Source organism: Haliotis cracherodii, unplaced genomic scaffold (assembly GCF_022045235.1).
Source record: "Haliotis cracherodii isolate W230 unplaced genomic scaffold, xgHalCrac1.p SCAF_10, whole genome shotgun sequence".
NCBI lineage: Eukaryota > Metazoa > Mollusca > Gastropoda > Lepetellida > Haliotidae > Haliotis > Haliotis cracherodii.
The window spans coordinates 46,792,092-46,819,431 of NW_027266265.1; the positions used below are offsets into that span (position 1 = coordinate 46,792,092).

Sequence of the window (27,340 nt, forward strand, 5' to 3'; positions counted from 1 at the left end):
ATGACAAGACTTACACCCAATTTTCATATCCTTGTGTCAACAGACATGACAAGACATACACCCAATCGTCATATCCTTGTCAACACACATGACAAGACTTACACCCAATCGTCATATCCTTTAGATGGACACAACTGCATATACTGGTAGTATTTCACATTGACCCTTGCATCATGAACTAGAAGTAGAGATGCATGATTACCCATGCCGAAACGTAAACCATGTAAATCAATACACTAAATTAAGAAACGTCAAGATTTCAGAAGTAAACACAAATACAAAAAAATCCTGCTGCCCGCTTTCCTTGCATACTTGCTTAAATATGACATTCAGAAAACCTCTATATTTGGATTACAACAGACAATATATTCACATGCTGTTCACATAACAGGTCCCTTTGACATTTGGCTTTCATGTTGTTTGGTCAAAAAGGCCGTCTGCTGGGAACACTTCCCACAATGCATTAATACTTAATTCCGAAACAATGACAGGCAGCAACTATTTTCATTATCATTTAACAACTTTTGAATAATAACTGAAAATGTGTCTACAGTTTGTGTCTGAGCAGTGTTTTTTTTCAACCATGCACAAAGGGACCTGGCTCATATCACTGTAGTCCTGACAAGACATCTTGTATTTCACCAAGCCAAGACATATCCATGACATCAGTTCACAATAAATGCGCCATAGGCTGCAAGTATCCAGAGTGGGAATAACCCAGGTATAAACTGAGGAGACAGCTATTATGGCATGCGTAGAGTAAGTCTTGACCAATCAACCAGTGGTGGATAGCATGAGCATAACATCTCACCACGGCTGTACAACACACAAACCCCCAGTCACATTTGTACAAATGGTATTTGGGGCTATTGCAATGATAACGCCCATACTTTTACAAAGACCTACAATAATCCTATGCCTCACACTAATAATGGTTTGTGCACATGGACCCAGATCCTCATTTTAGTTGGGTTGGTTGGTTGTTTAACGCCGCACTCAGCAATATTCCAGCTATATGACGGCAGTCTGTAAATAATAGAGTCTGGACCAGACATTCCAGTGATTGATATCATGAGCATCGATCCACGCAATTGGGATCGATTACATGCATCAACAAGTCAGCTACTCAGACCACCCGATCCCGTTAGTCGCCTTTAACGGCAAGCATGGGTTGATGAAGAGCTATTTCTACCCCGGCTCTTCACGGGTCCCTCATTTTAGTAAGCTCTATAACCAGGAGCCAGTACAGGTACCTAATATGATGGATTGATGGATTCATTAGCAGATTCACTTTCTGATGTATGGCAATAACAAATTAATTATTAGATTTTATACCCTGCTTGCCTCACTACCAAACACCCACTTCGCATCATTTATTGTTTCTTAATCCTGCCAAGAAAATAAGTAACAGAGTTGCTTTCTCAAATTATATGATGAAATATTGATTCTTCATGTGAATCACATCTGTCATTTGTTAATGTATACACTAGACTATCATCTGTCTCTGAAATGAAAATATTTTACAGAAAATGGTTGCAAAATAATCTTGATAAAATATGATATATAGGAGCTTGGATACTCTATTATGTTACTGAAGCTGCAGTAATCTAGACTTGCCAACTATCATAGACTTGCACGGGCTGTATTGGATATATTTGTTTCAGGCTCTGTATGCCAGACCAGGTACACATATGCTTTAAAATATTTAAAAGTAAATTCTTCTTGCCCCAGATTTGTTAACCATTTAGATGAAAATCTAATTATTTATTGAGGCCTGGCCTGACACCATTATTTCAACAGTAATAATCACAGCTGAGAGCAACAGAGGAGGGAGTGAGTGAGTGAGTATGGTTTTACCCCGCTTTTAGCAATATTCCAGCAATATCACAGCGGGGGACAGAGCAACAGAGGAAGGAATGCTGATGCTCATAATGGCCTCAAACAGAGCCATGGACGCTTCAGTCACACTTCAAAAACATGCACTCATCAGATAATCTGTCATTATTATACCATAATTATCATGATTGGTTGATTATTAATATTATATAGATCTGTATTGGAATGAATACTGGGTGTATTTGCTCATGTCTTCTTCAGACCTCATTACATATGATATCTGTAATTGCAGATATGTAATGATTGGCACACCTGACAAACAAAAACAGACAGAGGAGTACCCATACAGGGGCTATGTAAGGGCTCATTTGGTAAGCAATACCAGGAGTAGGGAATATAGAATTGGGGTAGGCCATACAATGCAGGAAGTAGGCGATACGAGACAGGGTAGACGATACCATACAGGGGTAGGCCTTACGATACCATACATGGGTAGGCAACACAATACAGAGGCTAGACGATACGATACATTGTGTACACAAAAGCCATAAATGGGAAGAGCTAAACAATATAGAGGCTAGAAGATACAATATATGGGATATATGATACCATACATGGGTAGGCAATATAATATATAGGCTAGACAATATCATACAAAAGTATGCAATACGATATAATATTGGGGGTAGCGATACCATAAAATGGAAGGCAATATGATACATGAGATAGGCAATATGATACAGGGGATAGGCAATATGATACATGAGATAGGCAATATGATACAGGAGATAGGCAAAATGATACAGGAGATAGGCAAAATGATACAGGAGAAAGGCAATATGATACAGGAGATAGGCCATATGTTACAGGAGATAGGCAATATGATACTGGGGATAGACGATACAATGCAGTGATAGGTGGTACAAAACAGGTGATAGGTGATAAAATACAGCAGCTAGACTACAAAATACTGGGGCTAGACTATTCAATACAAGGGAAAGGCAATACACTACTTGGAGTGGGGTATGTAATAGAGGGGTGGAGGACACCAGGGGAAGCATGATGTCGTAATGGAGCCAGGCAATAAAATAAGGGGCTAGATGATACAACACAGGGGGTAGGCGATACAATACTTGGGGTAGGACATACCATACAGAGGGTTGGCAATTTGATACATAGGGTACGAAATACAGTCCAATGGTCCTATAATAGCAATATCATCCCCCCAACCAAACCAATGAATGGCACCATCAGCTTTACACATAATTATATACAGAATCGGGACATGCAGGACACTACATGGCTGCCCTTACACACATTGAGATAAATCATTGTTAATACTAAAAGAACCTCTCACAGTAAACAGCATAATCATATGCTAAATGTGTGAACATAACACATCACCAGTCCCTGCCCATGCAGACAGCACATATATCACTAGCCGACTTAGAATTGTGTTACCAACGTCAAAATAACAGCTAAATGCTCAATTATAGGCAATTTGACAGCATCATTTACTGACAAAGAACAACACTACAGCATGCTATAACCTGTTATCGCATGGCATGGCATGGCATGGCATGGGATACAGCAGTGGCACTGTGGGTGAGTATATGAAGTGTATCATGTCAGTATACTGTAGAAGAGCACCAAGTGATGAAGGTGGTGGTGTATACCAACATACCATACAACATAAACCCCAGTCGGTTTGATCCCAGTTTACTTAACACATGACTACAGCAGATTGAGACAGTATTACATTGTGTCAGAACTGTGACCATGTCCTACATCAGGCCCAGCTCAGTGCTGAGAGACCACCAATATCACTGAGGTCACCCTCAATTATTGGGCACGTCTCAATCTGAAAGGATTTGTAATTCATTAAGACCATCGACAAAGAAACACACTATTTTTCAAATCAGATAATGTATTAATAACATACAATATATTCTAACACTGAACACAATTTTACAATAGAAAGAAAAGTTATAGTGAATGGAAAAGATTATCAAATAAATCTTAAAGATTCAATACATGTTAGCACCTACCAGTAAGCGGTTGGAGCGACACAAGGGTGTCTGCACTTAGACCATGACTGTTGTCAACGTAATGTCTAAATTCAAGTCTGTTAAATAAATTATTGAAAAGTACAATAAAAACCCACGGCAGAAAATATCAAACTATACAAATATGCAAAAACAATGTTCACTGAACATGAAAACTTCAAGAAACACAACGCCAGACATGCCGTGGCCACTCAACATGTTATGAATGACGTGAGAATTTTGAAACAGGATATAGTATGTCTGGCTTCGCTCAGCACACCTTGTGAAGAATTCATAAAATGACTCAAATCTAGACAAAACAAATTGAGTGAAATTAGTCCCTAGTAGTTCCAAATGTTTCCAGCTTACCATAGTTGAGAAAGTCCGTCCCTACAGGAACAATGCCATTCAGATCTACCTGTGAACACGAATCAGTCATTGAGTAGTGGACTTCTGTCTGCTCCTGTCGTCTGCTACACCCGCCTCGCCAGAATTGATTTCCTCAACCCAGCCAGACCCCCTTGAACATGTTGAATGTCATGAGGACAGTCAGCTGGGTGCCCACTTAGTCACGCAAGAGATCTCGACCTACACCACACTTAGACAGCATGGAGGTATATACATACTACTGCAGTAAGGAAACTTCTGCTATGACCACACTGCTGTTCAGCCAGGGGAATCTAGCCGAGCAGACGGCCAGTTACACGCACAACGTGAGATGCCTATCATACAACTCGGCACGGCCAGAGTGCAGTAGGACCTTGCTAGACATAGTCATGTAATTTCAGATATCGGAGCAGTTCAGATATCGGAGCATATCAAAGATTCATGTATGTCTGAGTATGATGTGTCAAAGCCTTTTGAAACACACAATGGCATATCATGACCTAGACTACATTCGTGACTTGAAATGTAAAACAGATATTGTTTTGGGGTTAATGTTGCGTCAAAAGTAAATTAATAACATGCAGTCTGGCAGTGTATGAATAATACACCAAGGAATCGCTCATTCATTTTTAAACATGTGATTTTTATTTACATACTATATTTCAAACAACCAACAATCTGTTGAAATTCAGGACTATTGATAATATTCTATTATTCACAGATTCAGAATTTCACTGCCGTGTTTTGGCACAATTGATATCACGTTATTTTGATTTCTTTTCTTTGACACAAGCACGAAAAAAAATTGTACAAATATTGTGAATCAACACTAGACATTTTCGCACAAGAATTTTAAACCAACAATTGCAATACTCAGAACTTAAAGCACCCGAGTTAAGCATAAGATGTTAGCAGCTAACTGTACTTCGCAAATATGATAAAAATCTGCAATAAATAATAAGGATATTTAGGAGAGGAATATTTTCAGTGTATAAAGTTTAGAAATTGTAAGAAAACATTGACTTAGATATGTTCGTTTTCTAATACCATACACATAACATAACATGTATTATTACCCACAATAGTTGCACGATGGAAATCATCCTCAGTGATAACTGTTACAACCCTATGTCAGATCAGTGCACACGTTCAAGACACAAGGATTTAAATATTAAATATATTAATTTATAATAATATTAATTATATTTGAATTAATCCAACATCAATAAAACCATCCCTGAGGAAGGCAGTACTTATACAAAATCAAAGACACTACTTACATAAACAAAATTAAGGCAGAGATCACCATTAAAATGAAATGCACAATACATAAGAGCTTGCTCCCCAATGTGTGGTATAGTGAGTTACCTCTTTATACAGCACTAGCAAACACAACATAGGAGAGGGTCCTCACCAGCACATCAACAGGCAGGGACAATTTCACTGCCCTATTTTCTATACACACAAACACACATAATACAGGCCACATGTGGTACAGTTCAGACATTGGAGCTGGATAGTAACAGGTGACTTCCGCAATAGGGTCATCTTTGCAACCTTTCTCAGTACTGTCTGTTTTCAAGAGAGGGAATTGTTTGTAATTCTAGGAAATTGACCAAGATTTAAGTCGCAGTTCTTTTTTATGGTAATAGCAGTACAGCATTGACATGTACCAAATAAAAATTCAACATAGATGTTAAAATGGTCACTACTGTATAAGGTATAACACTCCATTGATTGTTGCATACTGCTGCATCATGGTCTGAAAGTAATTGAGTCTGGACCAGACAATCCAGTGATTGATATCATGAGCATCGACCCCCGTAATTGGGATACAATGACTTGCATCAACCATGTCAGCGAGCCTGACCACCTGATCCCGTCAGAAGGCCTATTCCAACCCTGACCTTCACAGATGGGTAAGGTAAAATCTACAGTAGATGCAGCAGTTGAGAATATATTTAGCCCTTTTCTAGGTGGATCCTCTCTTTAACGGTATCTATGCCTCATCAGATAGGTGGGAATTTATTCCCTGCATGTACTTATCATAGTATGAAAACGTCAGCTTGTATATACCATTGAGAGTAGGCATTATCACCATTCTCCCTTCAGGTGGCAGAAGGTAGATATAGACAGTAATTCCTGCAGGTGGAATATAGCTCAGTAGATAGATACAGACAGTATTGTCCTGCAGGGTGTATATACTGCAAGATGCAAGAGGTTGTATGTACTACAGCAGGTAGATACTGCCCATATTCCCTGAATGTTGTATATACTACAGCAGGTAGATACTGCCCATACCCATATTCCTGCAGGTTGTGTGTACTACAGCAGGTAGATACTGCCCATATTCCTGCAGGTTGTATGTACTACAGCAGGTAGAAACTGCCCATATTCCCGCAGGTTGTATGTACTACAGCAGGTAGATACCACCCATATTCCCTGAATATTGTATATACTACAGCAGGTAGAAACTGCCCATATTCCCTGAATGTTGTATATACTACAGCAGGTAGATACTGCCCATATTCCCTGAATGTTGTATATACTACAGCAGGTAGATACTGCCCATATTCCTGCAGGTTGTATGTACTACAGCAGGTAGATACTGCCAATATTCCTGCAGGTTGTATGTACTACAGCAGGTAGAAACTGCCCATATTCCTGCAGGTTGTATGTACTACAGCAGGTAGATACTGCCAATATTCCTGCAGGTTGTATGTACTACAGCAGGTAGAAACTGCCCATATTCCTGCAGGTTGTATGTACTACAGCAGGTAGATACTGCCCACATTCCTGCAGGTTATATCTTCTACAGCAGGTAGATACTGCCCATATTCCCTGCTGGTTGTATGTACTACAGCAGGTAGATACTGCCCATATTCCCTTAATGTTGTATATACTACAGCAGGTAGATACTGCCCATATTCCTGCAGTTTGTATATACTACAGCAGGTAGATACTGCCCATATTCCTGCAGGTTGTATCGACTACAGCCGGTAGATATTGCCCACATTCCTGCAGGTTGTATGTACTACAGCAGGTAGATACTGCCAATATTCCTGCAGGTTGTATGTACTACAGCAGGTAGATACTGCCCATATTCCTGCAGGTTGTATGTACTACAGCAGGTAGATACTGCCCATATTACCGCAGGTTGTATCGACTACAGCAGGTAGATACTGCCCACATTCCTGCAGGTTGTATCTTCTACAGCAGGTAGATACTGCCCATATTCCTGCAGGTTGTATGAACTACAGCAGGTAGATACTGCCCATATTCCTGCAGCTTGTATATGGTACAACAGGTAGATACTGCCCATATTCCTGCAGCTTGTATATGCTACAGCAGGTAGATACTGCCCATATTCCCTGAATGTTGTATATACTACAGCAGGTAACGTGTATCCCGACTGCTGTCACTTCTGTCTCTCCCTCCTACCTCCACCAGAATGTAAAAAGGTCCCTGTACCAGCCAGTGAGAATTCACTACTGTGAGTAAGCAGCAAGCACCTGTTCCTTAACTGCACATGCTCCTGAGCCAATAGCCAATCAGTGCTAATGTCTGCATGCTGCCAGGTCATGGGTCACATGTAATCATTTCACTGACCCGTCAACTTCCCAGTACACAAATAGAAAGGTTAACTAAAAGCAAGCATGAGAGTTTGCCCATAACCTGGATGCCAAGATTTGGCAGATGAGGTTTGGAGTCTATCTCTCAACCTGTAACACAGTATCCTCCTGCTGGTAACTATACCCACAATATCTCAATTCTGGCCAGCAAGGAGCGCCTGCTTTGGCAGACCACATGACACTAACCACAGAAATTTAATCAGACTGGGTTGCCGTATCAACTTTGATCATATGCAGACCCACACAACTCAAATATGAAGCCTGTAGCCAAAACATGGCAGGCTGAAGGAAGTTAGTTCTATTTGGCGGACTTCTCATCACGATGTAATTCTCGCCCAGACTGCGATCAACAATCCTCCAATTTTCCCATTATCCACTCACTCCTACCAGCTACAGACATCCCCTCACAGCCCTCCGCCAATTTTCCCCTCAGATTTGAGGCACATCGGCATGGGCACATCCATTACAACTATCATTCTTTCCTCTTCCCCTCTCTCTTACAGATCACAATTTATTGCAGATCCCAAACAGCAGGCAGGCCAACAGGCCGGCAGCAGGGGGGGACCAGTGGGAGCAGGGAGGGGCAGAAGGGAGGAGGAGAGGACACCTAGGGATGGCAGCAGCCCTGCACTGCACAATGCCGTCTGCCCACCATCAGCTAGACTTGCACAAGTCTCTAAGGCAATAATTATTAGTTTAAATCAAAATTTCTAAATTACGTAAATCATTAAAACAAGTCCGTTAAGAGACAGGTGCCCTTGTTGTACTGTCCACATATCTAGACTTGCCCATTAGGATAGAATTACTATACATCCATGGACTTATCTTTCACTACAGCCTCGCAGCAAGGGTAACCATCAGCTTACATACATTGTTACTAAGTCTACAATTCCATAAACTGGCCTCTCGGCCTCAGAACACAAGAATCCTGTGCATTAGACAATTCTAGTTTTGCTAAAGAACAATCTGCTACAGTAGGAATGATCCACAAAGTTTTGCAGAATGGTAATTGCGTTTGTCAGGGTAGTCTGCTGCCACCGTACTTTCTCAAGCCTCGGCAGTTCCTATTAACACTGCAGGATGTGTCTCTTCTCCTCAAAAACATAATCCAGCACTGGCATAACATTCTGATGAAATTGCAGATAACAATGCATAAACATCTACATTTAGAAACAGACACTATGCTTTACTACAGGCTCTTTGGCAATCACTTCAAGACATCTTCTCTCACAAAATAAATCAAAGAATGGTTTTGAGAGTGCCTGCTCAATATTGCCAGAAGCAGAACTTGAAACATTTAATATTCCATTTCGGGTTTCTCATTATCATATAGGAGTTACAATTTTTTTAAATCTTCCTTTTTTTCAAAGGGACCACAAGATTATCACTGCCATTAAGAGAGAGTGAGTGAGTGAGTGAGTTGGGTTTAATGCCGCTTTTAACAGTATTCCAGTTATATCGCGGCGTGTCAGCTTAATGTGGGAGGAAAGCCCAAAGTGTTGCAGGTCTCACACGTTTACCACCACGGGTATGGTGCTGACAAACCTTGAAACATAATCAGGGCAAACAGAGATTCGAACCCACAATCCTATGTTTCTGGTGTGCCCAAGGGATGCAACTCTGCACAGCGAATCGCAGCGCCTAAGACGACTGGGCCACCAGTGCCACCCCCCCTACGAGAGAACTGCACATTATTACTTTGTTGGTTGTTTAACACTGCACTCAGCAATAATCCTTTATTACCGCGGTCTGTAAATAATTAAGTCTGAACCAAACAATCCAATGACAAATATCACGCACATCGATATACATAATTGGGAAACAATGACATGCATTAACCAAGTCAATGAGCCTGGCCACCCTATCACATCAGTCACCTCTGACAACAAGCATGGATTGCTGAAGACCAATTGTAAACCAGATTTTCATGAGTGATAAGACTCTAGTTTATTACCTCAGAGGGCAAACATTTTGGGGTTCATAAAAATCATATGTGCCCTAGGGTCGTATCACATCACGAGACAACACTGTACTGTTTCCATCATCCGGATGCCTTTGTTGACGTCATTCGAATGTTATTGTGACGTGAGGTCAGAATGATGTCACAATAGAAACGACATCATAACTGAGGACAGTCGACCTTATTCGACAAATTGTGGTTCCGCTGCTATTGCGACTTGCTGTCCTTAAAGGTAAACGCTAAAATTTGTTTCTTTAGGTAGACATCTTCGGTAATAAATAGAACATTATATTTGTGTTCACGTCATACTATGTTTATGACACTTGTGCCTAAATTCCCGTATTTCCCTAGTTTTCGGTCATGGACACTCATATAATATCCTCTATTTATGGCCTTATCCTCGTTCAAAGTCAGTGAACTCTACTATGTTATCAGTATTGTTGGTGAGAATGTCAGCAAACAGTGTCAAGGATTCTGAATCAATGTTTGGAAAAGAGTTTCTTAGTGTTAATTCATCACAAGTACTATTTCAGCCATGCAACAGACTAGCAATATAACTGAATGCATGAGTGAGTTAATGGTGTTGAAATGCCTGTAAATTATTGGGTCTTGACAAGGTTTGACAGAACCAGCAAACAAACCCACCATCAAGGTAATATGACACAGTGAGCCAAAAACTCACCTGATCCTCATTTCAGTTTGTTTGTCGTTTGAGTGAGTGAGTGAGTGAGTGAGTGAGTGAGCTGGGTTTAACGCCACTTTTAACAGTATTCTAGCGTGTCAGCTTATGTGGGAGGAAAGCCCGAAGTGATGCAGGTCTCACACATTTACCACTTCGGTGAAACCTACGAGCACGGGTATGGTGCTGACAAACCTTGAAACATAATCGGGGTGAACCGGGATTCGAACCCTCAATCATAGGTTTCTGGCGTGCCCAAGGGACGCAACCCTGCACAGCAAATCGCGGCGCCTTAGACGACTAGGCCACCAGTGCCCCCGTTTGTCGTTTGAAGCAGCACTCGGCAATATTCCAGCTATATGATGGCGGTCTGTAACTATTGAGTCTGGACCAGACGATCCAGTGACTGACATCATGAGCCTCGATCTACTGAAACCACATGATCCCATGTGTCACCTCTTACAACAAGCATGGGTTGGTGAAGACAGATTCTAATCTGGATCTATTTGGTTTTGACAAGTAGGTACTCTGGAAAGTATTCTGCCCTGGAATTCACACAACAGCATTAAAATTATAGTGACTTCATAGAATGAGTGATTTGAATGAATGTTTTACGTCACAGTCTGCAATATTCCTGAAAAAACCACAGCAGTTAGAACTTGATCAAGTGTCGACCAGACATCTAGTGCCTGAAGAGTAAAACAATATATTCCACTGAGATATGGTAACAGGCAAACAGGAAAAAAAACAATGTCCCAATGCATTATGCCCCATCTATTTTGGTCGCCACTTACAAATTCTTATGAATCGTACTACCTTTGAAATATGTTAGTGTTTACAGGCAGACAATTTGCTCAATCGATGGTAAGGATTAAGAATTTATTCAGAGTTCATTTATTAGGTGGCAGACAAATCTTCGTACTCAGCCAATTTGAAACCACTGATGAGTGTGGTTTAATGCCACTCAGCATTATTCAAGCCATGTGATGGCGGTTTGTAAATAATCATCACATATGAACTAGATTTGAGAAGAATTCAAGTCTTGCTTTTAGATTTTCACTTTTCTCAGACTAACGGACAAATGGCCTTGTCTAACCTGGGGATGGTCTGTCATACAGACCCTGATACCAAAAATATCCAATACAGCCCATACAAGTCTATAATGTTGGCAAGTCTAGATTACTGCAGTATCTGAAAATGAAGAGAGTCTCTGGACTCCTTTTTATTATATTCACGTAAAGATAATTTAACTGGGTTTTTTTCTGAAAGATATGTTGATTTCAGAGACTAGATGTTAGTTTAAACCTGGGGAGTGAGTGAGGTTTTACGCTGCTTTTAGCAACATTACAGCAATATCATGGCGCGGACACACACATTGTAGCCATGTGAGGAATCAAACCCAGGTCTTCAGCATGACAAGCCAACACTTAACCCACTAAGCAACCCCATCGTCCCTGTCTCACCTGGATTTAGGCTGCATGGATGGTTGGATAAGGACCAAACATCAAATTTGGACAAGTGAATTCTTATTGTGGACAAGTGAAAAGTCAATACACACTTGCCCTGGGTCCCAGTACTTGGTGAGTATGGTTTCAACCCGTTATATAGCTGGAATATTGCTGAGTGCAGTGTTTTCCTATACCAAAATTATAGTTTCCCGTCAATTTGAGGAATATTTCTGCAGAATCACAGTAGGAGAAGGGGATAGAGACACACTATAAATGTGCCATGCTGGGCTTTGAACCCAGAATTTTGAAACTCAGTTAAATAATTAAGTAAGATTAAAAAGAATTAAGTCTTACATGAATTAAAAAGATGTTGGATGACGTCTAATAATTAACTGTGGACAAACACAAAATTATGGCATCAAATCTATCTTCCTTTCTGTGACACATGACTTCCAAATGACAACTTCATTGTCCAAACCTGACAAGGGCTAAACTGTTGAATATACCTGCTTAGGGCCCAATACATCTGGTCTTTGGCCCCAGATATGTATCGCAGGTAAAATACGATGTTATCTGAGCAATGACTCCTCTGATTTTCTGCAAACAAATTACACATGATTAGGGCCAAAGCATGTAGCCAATAGCCCATGACGTGTATATCCCACAAAATATTGCCTTAGGAAGGAGATTTTTGATTTTCTAGCCTCTTGACATGTGAAAATAGTTAAATTCTTCCATGGCATACATTCATTAGTTACTGCCCACAAACACCACATGGGGTAAAAATATGTCAGGTGGGTTTGATACTTGGACAGAAATTTTATACTGTCATTATTTTGAGATCACTCCTGGTGATAATCCTATATATCAAAACAACCTCTCTCAACAAGTGCATACAGATTTTTTATAATATATTTATTATATTTTTTAATGATAATTGTAAAATTAGAATTAAAATATTTTACAACAATTCTAAAAAAACCATCTGAAATGACATAAGGCCTCAGTTTGAAAATCTTGATAATATTGTGATCTGATTCTGCGATTCTTCTTATTCATGTTAAACCTAACCATCTTTAATAGATTTAAATAATCCCTTTTCATTATGATTTAAACAGTACTCTAGAACTACAAATAATTCTGCGTCAAATTAAAAAACAATATCAACAATTCAACATGTGGCAAAGTTGAAAGGTACTAGTTTTCACGTCATAGAAAAGTCAAACCAACTTTCATTCAAAACAAATTGCTGTAATATTCAATTCAACCAACTTCTAGAGCAACAAGCAACCCGATATGATCAAAAGTTAATTCAGAAAATACATCCATCTTCATTTAGGTCAGCATTTCACACCAAACTCATTTCCTATAGATCACACCACCTCATTTAGTACTGACATTATAACTGCAGTTGACAAATTCAAAATTCCATGAAGAGAAAAAAATGGATTTCGAATGCAGCACTGTTGATAATCAAATGCCTGAGAGCTTGACGATTCAATGAAGTTTTGCAGGCCCCAGCTTACTAGACAATCGGTTGAATATTTGGCTGCCTTTCATATTCCACTGTGCATGGACAGCGGGAAGAAGAAGGATCAAGTTGAACGTTTTCACCAACTACCATGTTTGAGAAACATTTTGCACAAATTATAAAATCAATAAGAGACAGGTTTTGAGTAAATTGTTGAACTTTAATTGTCATACCAGGTGCACTGTCTGGCTGGAGTCTAGACACCTCATTGTCACTGAAATGTCTCTCAACTCGTGCTTCCTGCTACTGCATGCGCTCAAAACACATTTTTCAAGGGAAAAACTGCCGAAAAAACAGTTCGAGGTAGAGCTATTTTGATAGCCCCTTTCATATTTAGTCATGCATGGCTATCGGAACACTGCAACCCCGGACATCAGGTCACAAAGAGTGATTAACAAAACAGAACACAATACATAATTTACAATACAGGTAATTAAACTCAGGGGGAAAACAGTCTAGTAATAAAACATAAATCACGGACATGTAAATATAGGTGTACGATTCAGATCGAGCCTTGTACAATAGGTCTGGGGCAGTGTGACATCGAGCGGCAATCTGTCTGTGTTTTTCATATATTGAACACAGCTTAAAATAAACAGAGACAAGCACAAAATCACGAAATCAATTGTCAGACAGGCATACCTACTGCGCTGTTCAACTTGTGTCTATCCCACTAAGACTATAAACACGAAGCTCACACATAAATATATGCTACTTCCCCGACTGTCTCATACACAGGCTGACAAAATTACACATGAATTGACGACACTGGTTAAGCATAACTGTTCAATTAAATGATCAATTATCAATACGTCCAAGTGGTATATAAACCACCACTACAAAATTAGAAGGACTGAAAATTAGTTCGAAACGGAAATATTAACCTGGCTGTTGCAGTGCACACTTAAATTGATAATTATTCTTCAATAGTACTCACTATATACAGCTGCTATGGACAAAAACCTGCTTTCAGAGGTGAGGTGAAATGGTATTTATTGCTGTGCTCAAGACTATGCACCAACATAAGCAACATGCAAGCATATGAGCAGCCAAGGATGTATGTGTGTGTGTGGGGGGGGGGGGGGGGGGTATCTCTATACCACAGAGATACCATGTAGCAGTTTAACATGAATACCCCACCCAGATACAGTCTACTGACTCTGAGCCAACCAGCCCCTTGTTTTATGCCTTTAACATGTTAACATGTTTAATGCCGAATGACGACATGCCAGTTAACAAAATGTACCATCTTCTCACGTGTTTTGGTATGACATGGCTCGATATCGAACCACCAACCTTCGATCCTCTGGGCACCCTCTTTCCACAAGACCATGGAGGCGGTTAGTTTTCAGAGGAAATGTTGAAAATGTAAGATTAGAAGTACAGAAGTGTTCCTGGGGAAATGAATCATAATATTTCCTTTCAAAAACACAACATTTAACACATGACATATGTTCACTATTCTTCAAATTACATATTGATCATACATAAATGGATAAATAATCTATCAACCTGATATTTTACATATGTTAAATGGCCACTTGAACCATTTTACCCAGTTTGACATTCAACACCCGTTAAAACATGACAGTTCTGCATAGAATATTAACTTGAGTCTAGACATGACGAAAAATAAACAAGCTCAAGATGAGTTAGAAATAAACACTGAAGCTAGCCATCAATGAATGAATGAAACTTTTCTGACAACAAAACACAGATGATAATATTTAACCAGTCATACACATGAAAAAAATTAGGCAATAAAAGTCAACATTTTTAATATTGTTTAGATGTTGGTCACATTTTTTGTCATCAAAACAACAATCATTAATGAAGTTAATAAAAACTCTCTCACTGGTTTACAATATTTGTTATTTAGCATCACCCTTAATCACATCATTAAATCAGTTAAAAAAATCACTAAACATGGCTACAATTTTCAAAAGTCATATTGAAATATTATAATACTCCTCAAATGTAATTATCAAAACTAAATAACACGTGCCTTCTTTCCTAGTGATACTCAGAACTCTACTACAAGGCTGCTTATTTCAACACTAATCACAAAAAAATGAACCCACCGACCGGCCGACCCTAAACTGGGGGTTCAAGTGAGCCTTCACAAATACACCTTTTCTGAAATTTTGGCCTTACGTCATTCCACATGTCTCCTCAAAATTCAAACTTTTTTTTCTAAAATTATCGTGTCAAGAAATTAAATCGTGTTGACAAGGTTAAACACAGAAGCTGTGGAAAGCCCTATCTGTGCGACAGTCCACATCACCTCCCAGTGGATATAAAGGGTTGGTTTGTCTTGCTAGCTTGACGACGCGCCCACGATCAGACCTAGTAGTTTAATGTAAAGAACCATGTCAATGTATCGTAACAATATCATTATCACTACATGCTGGTGCACTCTGTCCAATCCAAATGCCTGTGTCACCTGCCAGGGCTTGATGATGGGATACGTAATGTCGCAAGGAGGTTAGCACGAAACTTGTTAATATCATGTCTAGACATTTTTAATTTATGTATCTATGAATAAGAGATGACTATTGAACAAAGTGTAAGATTTTATCTCCATGAAGGAGTTATGTTTGCTGTCATGTTTGTTTTTAAAACTTAAGATTTTACTAGGTTGATGTTTCAATTAGTTGAACCTATTTTTATATGCATGTGTTGACAAAAAATGCTTAAGACAAGAATGGTGAGTGCACTGCAATCCTTGGGATAACACTAATGGCAAACAACAGAATCAAAGTATTGGCAGAAGATGACAACTTCCTATCATTTAATTGCCATCTCCATTTCCAATAAGTTTTATGAACCCTCAAATTCTTACACCATTTGTAAATATTTGTTTCAGGACCGCCATCGGATCTGCGGTTTTTTCACCCCGACCTCAAAACATCTATAATGAGCCTCTCAAGGCAATCGCATTATCCCCATAGTTGCAATGTTTTACTCTGTTTGGTTGAAAACAGAGAATTCTTTAGCCAGGTACTAGTTTATGACATGTGAGTTAGTTGTGCCCCTGAAAGCAGTTGCAATTTTAGTGTGATAATAAAAAATAACGGTGAAAATTGTGACAAAATCCCTATCTAACAAGACAAGACTCACTGACAGAACTTCTCACATCTTTGAATTTTTAAATCTAAGCTCAGTTTAAAATATTTTCTTCTGTCATCTCTTACAAGCCTAGAAATAGACTGGCCAAATAAATGACGTCATATTTGATATAAGTCATGAGTGACGTCACCAATGCCATGTCTTCTTGTGGACTCATTCCAAGTGCACTCACATCGCATACCGTATTCGACGTAATAAGAGCCCAGGGCGCTCTCAAAATTAGAAATAAGGGGCTCTTGATAGAATGTTATTTGGGTGAAAATAAAAACAGCCTTCAAAGATAAATCTCGTGGTTTATGCTGACAGCCTGAAATGTTTATATACGACAGATATATTTTTCGAGAATTTAATTGCGTATAATACGCGAATAAATAAGTCTTTTGTACATTGATCAATCGGAAGGGGTGCTAACTGGGATTGTTCACCAGCAAATATATTAGTAAATATCGCGTGGGCGCTTATTAGGTCCAATACGGTACATGTTGAATTACTTCCTTATGTCTCTGACTTATCACTGTATGACATTGTTGCCTTTTACACTAAACATTTTCTTAAAAGAAAAACACCCATTGATTTATCAACTGATATATTATGAAGATATTCATCATGAATTACAATACATGGATGAATCATGAATTGTATTTATGGATTGATAAGTAACATTTATAGATTAATTATGCATTATTACATAGATTAATAATGAATAATACATGGATTATTTATGAATAAACCTAGTGAATGAATTAATCATGAACAAATCTGTTCATGAATCTTTCACCAGTAAATATATCCATGGACCAACTGTCAATCATGAACTGCGAATAGATCAATATGTTCATTATCAATAACTATTAATCATGACTAAATCTGTTCATGAACCCATCACCAGTAAATATATCCATAGACCAACTGCCAATCATGAACTGCGAACAGATCAATATGTTCACTATCAATAACTATTAATCATGACTAAATCTGTTCATGAACCGATCACCAGTAAATATATCCATAGACCAACTGCCAATCATGAACTGCGAACAGATCAATATGTTCACTATCAATAACTATTAATCATGACTAAATCTGTTCATGAACCGATCACCAGTAAATATATCCATAGACCAACTGTCAATCATGAACTGTGAATAGATCATTATGCTCCTGTATCTGTGACTTCACACCTATTTTAAACAATAATCTAAACAGCCTCAACACAGCAATCACCTAATTTCTATAAAAAAACACACATTTTCCCCCAATAACTAAATATTCTCCCCCCAAAAAACACATCATGCAACAGCTCCACGACATTTGGCAAATCCAAAAAAATCGTACCTCTGCAATACCAGCGACCGTGTAGCAGGGGACACCTCCAAGCAATGAGGCAGTCCCCGAGGCTGGATTTGGCACAATTGATGTGCCCCAAAATCTACACCTGGGGAGTAGGGAGCTCGCAAGGTGGTGGGATTTTGGCACTTCATTAATTGTAAACAGGGCTCACGGAATGCTTCCTTTAATTTGCGTGTACTCCAGGCTTGTTGAAATACCCAACATGAAAAATTAACAGTAAACAAAGAGGTAAACAGGTCATAAATTCAACAATGTTACCTTGGAAAATTACAATCAAGATCCCCCAACCAACATTATGTTTTGTACTTCTCTTTTCACAAAACATTTCTTTCTAAATTTTGAACATTTGTGAACCTCTCTTCCAAAAATGTTGACTGAATTTGAGATCACATTTTCTTTCGGCAATCGTTATTTTCAGATATGTACTTATCCACACAGTGAAAATATTAAGCACATATGTCATTGGATGTTGCTATTAGTTTTTTCTAACCTTCCACACGTTCAGTTTTCATCCTGAATCTATTGTTACTGGGAATGTTTATGAAACTTATATCCACCAACTACTAAACTACTAAAAGCCGTACTCTACTACAAATGTAACTCAATAGTACGTACCGTATATGTATACCGGTATGTGTATAAAATATCATATTATGGAAACAACAAATCATAATTTGTTCAACAAAATTACTACCTTTTTTGTAAAGACTTTTTTTGCAGGGTTATAAATTCTAGCTGAAAAATGCAAGTGGTTAGGTCCAAAGAAAATGAAAAAGAAAATTCCAATTTCAAATACCTTTTTTGATTTCCTCAAAATGTTAAGATGGTGAGAACTAGGAAAAGAAACATGAAATTTGGCAGCATGGCTGAACTGGTTGTATGAAGTAATAATAGATCCATTTTCTTATTTTCACCAAGTTTTAATTATAGTCATTTAAATAATTCATTTATATTGATAGAGTAAATGGTTTTTAAAACATTTTACCTTTCTCTGTTTGGCAAATTTAAAAAAAAAAATGTTCACATTTCCATTTTGTAGAGTCGATTAATTGTAAACAAAGTCTAAATAAAGTAAATACATGTAGTAACAAATTGCACAGGTGTGCAACCAAATCACATCTATCAATCCTTAACATCTATTTACTGGCAATGTACTGCTACATTCATGCCATGAGAATGAACAACACTCACATTGAATGGGAAATTTTAATCTGATAACAATTAATCAATTTGTGATTGCTTAATAAGATCAACTGAATGACTGATTAATATTAAGCCACTGATGAAGATGTAAGGTGAAACACAAATATTCAAGAGGTAAGGTGAAATAGGGTTGTGTCGCGTCCATGATTATTACACTTATATAGCGACACCAGCGTGCGTGCGTGCGTGCGTGCGTGCGTGAGTGGGCCCAATGACATACCATGCCGCAGTTTAACATGAATACCCCACTCAGACACAGCATACTGACTCTGAGCCGACCAGTCCTTGTTTTAGCCCCTCAATGCCGAGCTCCAGATAGGGAAACAACAAATACTATCTTTTAACGTATTTCGGTATGACGTGTCCGGGGATCAAATCCCGGACCTTCCGCACTCCGGGCAGACGCTCTACCACTAGACCACGGAGTAGGTCCATTACTGAAGAAAGGACAAGAACTGTTAAGCAATTGATGAATCTAAATGTGACAAAACATAGCCTTAAGTTTTCAGATGGATTGACAAAGTAAACAATCTAGGCACACGTTTGTTTTGTTTGTTAACGTTGTACTCACCAATATTGACAGGGCCTGTAAATAATCAGGTTTGGACTAGATAAACCTGTGATTGATATCATGAGCAACTACATATTTGTTTGATGTTTAACGCCGCACTCAGCAATATTCCAGCCATATGACGGCGGCCTGTAAATAATAGTCTGGACCAGACAATCCAGTGATTGACATCATGAACATCGATCCACGCAATTGAGATCGGTGACATGCATCAAACCAAGTCAGCGAGACTGACCACCCGATCCCGTTAGTCGCCTCTTACGACAAGCATAGTCGCCTTTTACGGCAAGCATGGGTTGCTAGCAACTATATAGTCACAATGACATACAACCACCATTGCTTATCTGTCTATTCGATCTACTAAAGGTTGCCTTATATGACAAGTTAGGGACTTAGTTAATCTGGAAACCCCACAAGGTCTGTGTACACATGCACCAACCAGTGTATGCAGATACAACAAGTTACTACTAGCTCTGTATCGTAGGGTCACAGTACGGAAATTATTTTCCATACATTTGAAAAAAGGAATTTCTGCTTGATGTGTTGGGAAAATTCATGCCCATCACTTTTTGTCATGCTCATGAACCAACCCTTGGCAATGTGACATGCCATAAGCTCCCTGTTGCAAAGAATGACGTCATACACATCGTCATAAATTATTCAGAATAACAAGACGACTGGTTATGATGATTTATTTGTTTTATGTTGTGTCAGCAACATTTCAGGTATGTCAAGGTGGCCTGTTGTTAATCAAGGTACAATGTCACCATAGCAACCATGTGACTGAGACTGACCAACTAAGCTTCCATATAATATCAGGTCATAAGACACTGTGTGTGTGTGTGTGTGTGTGTGTGTGTGTGTGTGTGTGTGTGTGTGTGTGTGTGTGTGTGTGTGTGTGTGTGTGTGTGTGTGTGTGTGTGTGTGTGTGTGTGTGACATGCACGCACGCACGACACCACCCCCACTCAGACAAGCATTGGATCCTGGGTACCTATTCTTCCCTGGAATCTCCACAAGGTAATGGGTAAGTGAGTGAGTATGCTTTTATGCTGCTTTTAGCATTAATCCAGCAATATCATGGTGGGGGATGCCCGAAATTAGCTTTATCCCATTTGCTATATCCGGCAGTTCGTTCTAAGCATGTTTGTTATAAACAAAGTTTACTGTAGTTATTGTCAAGAATTTGGTACAATGAATGTTACTGTGGGTCCCTCACGGTACAATACATTTGCTTCCTGTTTACTGGACGCACATTTCTATATCATATAAAACCCTGTGTAGTAACATATGTACAATCAGTTGCCATGCTGTAAAAAAAAACTTTCAAAGATGTAAATGATACAGGGGGAGTGATAGAAAGAAGAAGGGAAGCAGTCTTGTAGGGAAGGTAGATAGAAAAAATAGGGAAAATAAAATAATGGGGGCAAGATGGATATTTATGGAGACAAGGGGGCAATGGAGAAGGAAAGAGAAAATCATAAAAAGATCGAAAAAAGAAATGAGAGGGAAAGAGAGAGAAGGGAGGGGAAGGAAGGGGAAGGGAGAAGGGGAGGGGAAGAAGATATATGGGGGAGGGTTCTGCGAGTGACTGGGGATGCACAACAAGTGTTTCCCTGAGATAGAGCAATAGACTATGCACGATCATCTCCACTGTAACACTAGCTGGCCTGCTGGCATCTACTCCTGTGTTTGCATGCAATCAAATCATATTTTAAGCAAGATGAGATTTGTGCCGGCCCTCCTCCGTCTAGACAGTTCAATAAGAGTCATGTCCATTATCCGTTAGATCTCAGCACATGTAGAACGTTCCACTGCAGACCCTGCACACACAGCAGAATCAGCCAGCAAGCCAGCCACTAAAATATCAATCCTTGAGACTTCAGGGATAGCCTGTTGAACCATTTTGATTAGAAAGAGTTTACAGATAGAAGTCTACACTGGCAACACACAGGCCAAATAACCTACATCTAGATGCATGTAGGTAAAAGTGGACCCTCTCAACTACCTTTCCCCCCTGTGTAAAAGTTGGACCGGTCTGTCTGGCAGGAGCAGACGGAGATTCTAACAAGCTAATTGATTCAACAATCAAGAATTGATCCATCTACTGACCATTTCTTAGACCCTACTTTCACGACCATGGTCAGTCAGCAACCATTCTCACCCCCAACCAGGCCACACCTGATAATTTAGGATGCTAGTGGAAAATAATGCCACATTTGCCCGAAGTGCTTGCTTGGGTCACAATTACGTCACATCTCCGTAGAGTTTTGTCTGAAATCAATGAAATCTCAATGGGCCATGGTGCTCTCGGACTGAAGCCGAGGATAATTCTGCTATCTTCCTGAAATTGATCGGTAACCAAAATGAGCAGGATAGAGTTTACAAAATTCAGGATGGACATCCGTGAACAAATTCATCTGTTCCAAGCTATGACATACTCCTTTCAAAACAGTGAACCAAAACATACACTCGATCTGTTCCAAAGGTGAAATAGTCATCTATTTTTAAATCTGAACACTGTTGATTTCATGTCAACCAACACAAGAGCTGATGGGGTGAAAACACAAAGAATCGACGAAAAGGGGCAAAGAAAAGGACCTGTGAAAGCTGCCGAATCATCACAATTTAAATTATCTGACATCGTTACACAGTGATTGCGTCAATAAATATGGATATTGATTATGTAACAATTATTTAACATGAGGTGCTTCAGTACTAATACAGGTAGAGGGAGTGAGTGGGTGGGTGGGTGAATGGGTGAGTTAGTGAGTGAGTGGGTGGGTGGGTGAGTGAGTGAGTGAGTGAGGGTGGCTGGGCGAGTGAGTGAGTGAGTGAGTGAGAATACAGGTTCACACGGCCTCTACAATATTTCAACATCACTAGGGGCACCAGAAATGGTAAACATCACACCCATGTGGGGATCTGAACATGGACCTTCAGCTTGACAAGCGTACGCTTTAACCACTAGTCTACCCTACCCACGTATGTCCCTCAATTCAAGTTGAGTAAAAGTTTCACTCAAGTGGAAAACTTCAATGATACAGTGATACCTAGCTACAACACTACCTTTGGGGTCCAAATAATTGATGGGCATTATAGACGATCAGCCGTTTAACCAAGGTGGATGACCAACAAAACAGTACGTGCTCTGCCTACCTAACATGATCTATGCCTCACGTTTCAAGGGTTGAAAAAAGATAAGAATAGCTGTTCTTTAGGATTCATAGTAAAAAAAAGATTTATTAAATGTTATGTACAGTGGAAAAAACACATCATATCCCCTCAGTGAATTCAAGTGAATAAACGGGTATAACAAACTTGGTCCCTAAAAATATGAAATTTTATATAAAATATCACCAGACATGATGATTTATCATTTAAATTGTATTTCCTGCTCTCTTAGGCATTGTTTTATATGCAGAGATTAAGATTACCATGTGTATTTTCTTGTAAACTAAGCCAGATATAGCAATCAGCTGTACACAAGTTTTCTCCCTATCTACCGTGATTCCGCTTAAAAACATTTTGATGCAACGGTCAGAAGAAGTATTTGAAATTATTATTTTATCGGGTATAATATATTTCAATATCGTGTTATTTATAGTTGCAACTTTTACCATATCTAAAATCGTAAGAACAATGAGCGTAGCACTTTGGTACAGCTGACTACAATTGCAGGATATCTTTTACGTACGAAACAATTTCACCGAAAGGACTTCTCGCAATACATGTGTTTTGATTGCAAAAACGCTATGTTGACATATAATAGTCAAATTGCCACAAATATGACTTTCAAAGCGCTTAAGTATTCATGATGTATGATTGCATCCTCTATCAACTAAAGTTCGTTTCAAGGAATCAATAACAGTAATCTGACCATGGTTGCTGTAAATAACGGTGAGTTGTGCGATCTTATGATCACTTCACACACGATTTTGCCTAACTTAATGTAAACAATATTGAATGAAATTTTGAATAAAATATATGAAACATATTACAAACAGAAGTCCAGATATACAATGAACACGTTTTTATAACCAGATAGTATAATAAGGGATTAAATTGTGTATTTTCAGTTTTGGATTTGTCGACAGGTATTTCCGGTGTTCCATGCTCGCGGCGATCAGCTGCAAACATATTTTGCGATGGGGTAGAAACATTGTGGCAGTGTAAAACTAGAGTTTATAAATAATGTAAGTAAATTTTGGGATTCATGCGTTACCACGCGCTATAACATAGTTAGCGCAATATTAAAGAGCGCAAAAGCAAGGGAACACTGTATTTCCACTGAATCATTAATAAGAACATTCTACAGGATTTGAAACCGTGGAAGTAGACCCTTATGAACTCAAGACTTCATTTGTTGAAATATACAAGCAGACCAATAGACCAACACTTAGTCTCTGAAAATATGTCATTTTGATAGAATAAGCAACTAACATATATTGAATCGGAGCCCAAGTGAGATGGGATATCCAAAACCTGTGGAAAATCTAGACTTACTTCATTAAAGAATGTAAGGGGAAATAATATGGTTGGGGGACTCTGAGACAGACTACTATACAAAGTGCATACAGCAGTCTCAATACAGCTTGTATGTTCATCAACTAAAGCTATAATGAGTGGAACAGTGAAGAGATGGTTGCTTGTTCACAGATGCGATTACAATAGATTATTGATAGTCACGTAAATGGGCTGTGGTCAGCTGTCTAGACGTACTACTCGTCAGACAACCAATGATAAGAGCAGATCACGCAGGACAGCCAATCCAGGTCACAGACAGATCTCCTGATAGCATGGTGGCCATAAACACGGTCAAGTCAGGATGACTGTGGGCTATGTCAGTCACGGACACTTATTGTCTGTTGTGTATCACCGCACTCTGCAATATTCCACCAATATCAGTCACGGACACTTATTGTCTGTTGTGCATCACCGCACTCAGCAATATTCCACCAATATCAGTCATGGACACTTATTGTCTGTGGTGTATCACCGCACTCAGCAATATTCCACCAATATCAGTTACGGACACTTATTGTCTGTTGTGTATCACTGCACTCAGCAATATTCCACCAATATCAGTCACGGACACTTATTGTCTGTTGTGTATCACCGCACTCAGCAATATTCCACCAATATCAGTCACGGACACTTATTGTCTGTTGTGTATCACTGCACTCAGCAATATTCCACCAATATCAGTCACGGACACTTATTGTCTGTTGCTTATCACTGCACTCAGCAATATTCCACCAATATCAGTTACGGACACTTATTGTCTGTTGTGTATCACCGCACTCTGCAATATTCCACCAATATCAGTCACGGACACTTATTGTCTGTTGTGTATCACCGCACTCAGCAATATTCCACCAATATCAGTCATGGACACTTATTGTCTGTGGTGTATCACCGCACTCAGCAATATTCCACCAATATCAGTTACGGACACTTATTGTCTGTTGTGTATCACTGCACTCAGCAATATTCCACCAATATCAGTCACGGACACTTATTGTCTGTTGTGTATCACCGCACTCAGCAATATTCCACCAATATCAGTCACGGACACTTATTGTCTGTTGTGTATCACTGCACTCAGCAATATTCCACCAATATCAGTCACGGACACTTATTGTCTGTTGCTTATCACTGCACTCAGCAATATTCCACCAATATCAGTTACGGACACTTATTGTCTGTTGTGTATCACCGCACTCAGCAATATTCCACCAATATCAGTCACGGACACTTATTGTCTGTTGTTTATCACCGCAATCAGCAATATTCCACCAATATCAGTCACGGACACTTATTGCCTGTTGTTTATCACCGCAATCAGCAATATTCCACCAATATCAATCACGGACACTTATTGTCTGTTGTTTATCACCGCACTCAGCAATATTCCACCAATATCAATCACGGACACTTATTGTCTGTTGTGTATCACCGCACTCAGCAATATTCCACCAATATCAGTCACGGACACTTATTGTCTGTTGTTTATCACCGCTGTTGTTTGTTAGTCACCTCTTACGACAAGCAAGGGTTGCTGAAGTGTCTTCAGATGTACAAACAAACCCTTAAAGCACAAGGCTAGTCCTGGGCAACAAGTAACTTTAGATATTGGTATCACTTGCATTAGGTCACAATCAGTTTATCAAATTTTTTTTATTAAACAAACAGTTCAAGACATCTGTACATTAATTGTAGAATGCTGTGGTCCTTGTGAAAGAAAAAGGTTTGGTAGGTAATGTTTTCCATCAAGTATAGGAGGGACCACACGCAGCGATTTACTTTGTCTGTAGGCAATGTAATGAGTTGCTTGTTTGTTGTTTAACGTCGGAAATTAAAATATTCCAGTCACATGATGTCAGTCTGTAAATAATCGAGTCAGCACCAGACAAACTAGTGACTGATATCATGAGCTGCATACCACATTTTCTTAAAATTGTTTTCTTGTTAAATTCAGACAGATATTTTAACATTGCATTCAATGCAACAATGTAAAACTAGGCATATAACATCTCTTCCACTGTGTCATAGTGAAATATATACTAAGCCATATCAGTTATAACTCCATTAAGGTGAACTGGGAAATTCTTAATCACTGTTAATTCCAACTGGAGTGTTTTTAATGACAATAGGTGCTGACTTTGGGTGGAATATTGGTCCCTGAGCAGGTCTAGATAAATCTTTGTATGTACAAGACTATTTACTGACTTCACAATATGAAGCAAGAATTGTGTATCATCATACAATGACCTTTACAGTTTTAAATCAGCAACATCAACTTACTCCAAATCCTACCTCAAATTGCCAACCCCCTTCGATGGTACATAACGGGATGGTATTTGGTTAAAACAAATTTAGTTAATTTATCGGAACTTGTGTTTGTTTAGTTCTGACATGCAACTCGATGTTTCCCCAAAATAATTTCAACAAGTACTAAAAGTGAACTTCAGCACTTACAAAATTTTAAAAAAATTCTAATATACGTCATTTCCTCAACAAAATACCTTTGGGAAGATTTTCTTAATAGAATCCCTGCTCTTGGAATGAGACCAAAGGGCTATGGTGTGCATATTCATATATTTGATATTGCAATTTTTTACATTACTTCAACTGAAGGGGTCTGCAATATTATGAAGTACCTACTTACGGTCGTCATTGCCGGTCCATTAAAATCTTCTGACAAGCCTCAGCACTATCAAGGAAAGGTTTTAATCAAATTTTACATTCACAATTACCCATCATAAATCAAATATAAAAAAATCCATTCCATTTCAACATTTCTGTGGATGTTTTGTAGGTGGCTACATTTCAATCCTTTTTCTGATTATTCGGTGAGGGGAACTCAAAAAGATATTACCTAAGGACTCTTGTGCCTCTTACAAAAGAACATAGAAGTTTATGATCAACAGTACCAATATTAGAAAAAATTAAATCACAGCCTGGTTTGTTTGTCCCCCCCCCCCCCCCCTCCCCCCCACACACCCCTGAACCCCCAACCCACTTCCGACCGAAGGTCCATAAAAAAGACACTAAAAAGTTGAGCCTT

At 39.0% G+C, this 27,340-nt stretch overlaps 1 protein-coding gene across 5 annotated transcripts in view; it reads right to left on the bottom strand.

The window, feature by feature from the left end:
• Positions 1-27,340, bottom strand: part of LOC139454455 (uncharacterized) — a 212,031-nt gene that overhangs the window by 53,133 nt on the left and 131,558 nt on the right. Inside the window, exon 1 of one of the 5 annotated variants that reach the window (XM_071236169.1) lies at positions 4,251-4,557. The exons of 3 other annotated variants lie outside the window; for them this stretch is intronic. The gene's annotated coding sequence lies outside the window, so the exon portion shown is untranslated. Of the gene's footprint in view, positions 1-3,884; positions 3,967-4,250; positions 4,558-27,340 lie in introns of those variants that run through there. One more of the 5 variants, XM_071236170.1, reaches the window with a different exon arrangement.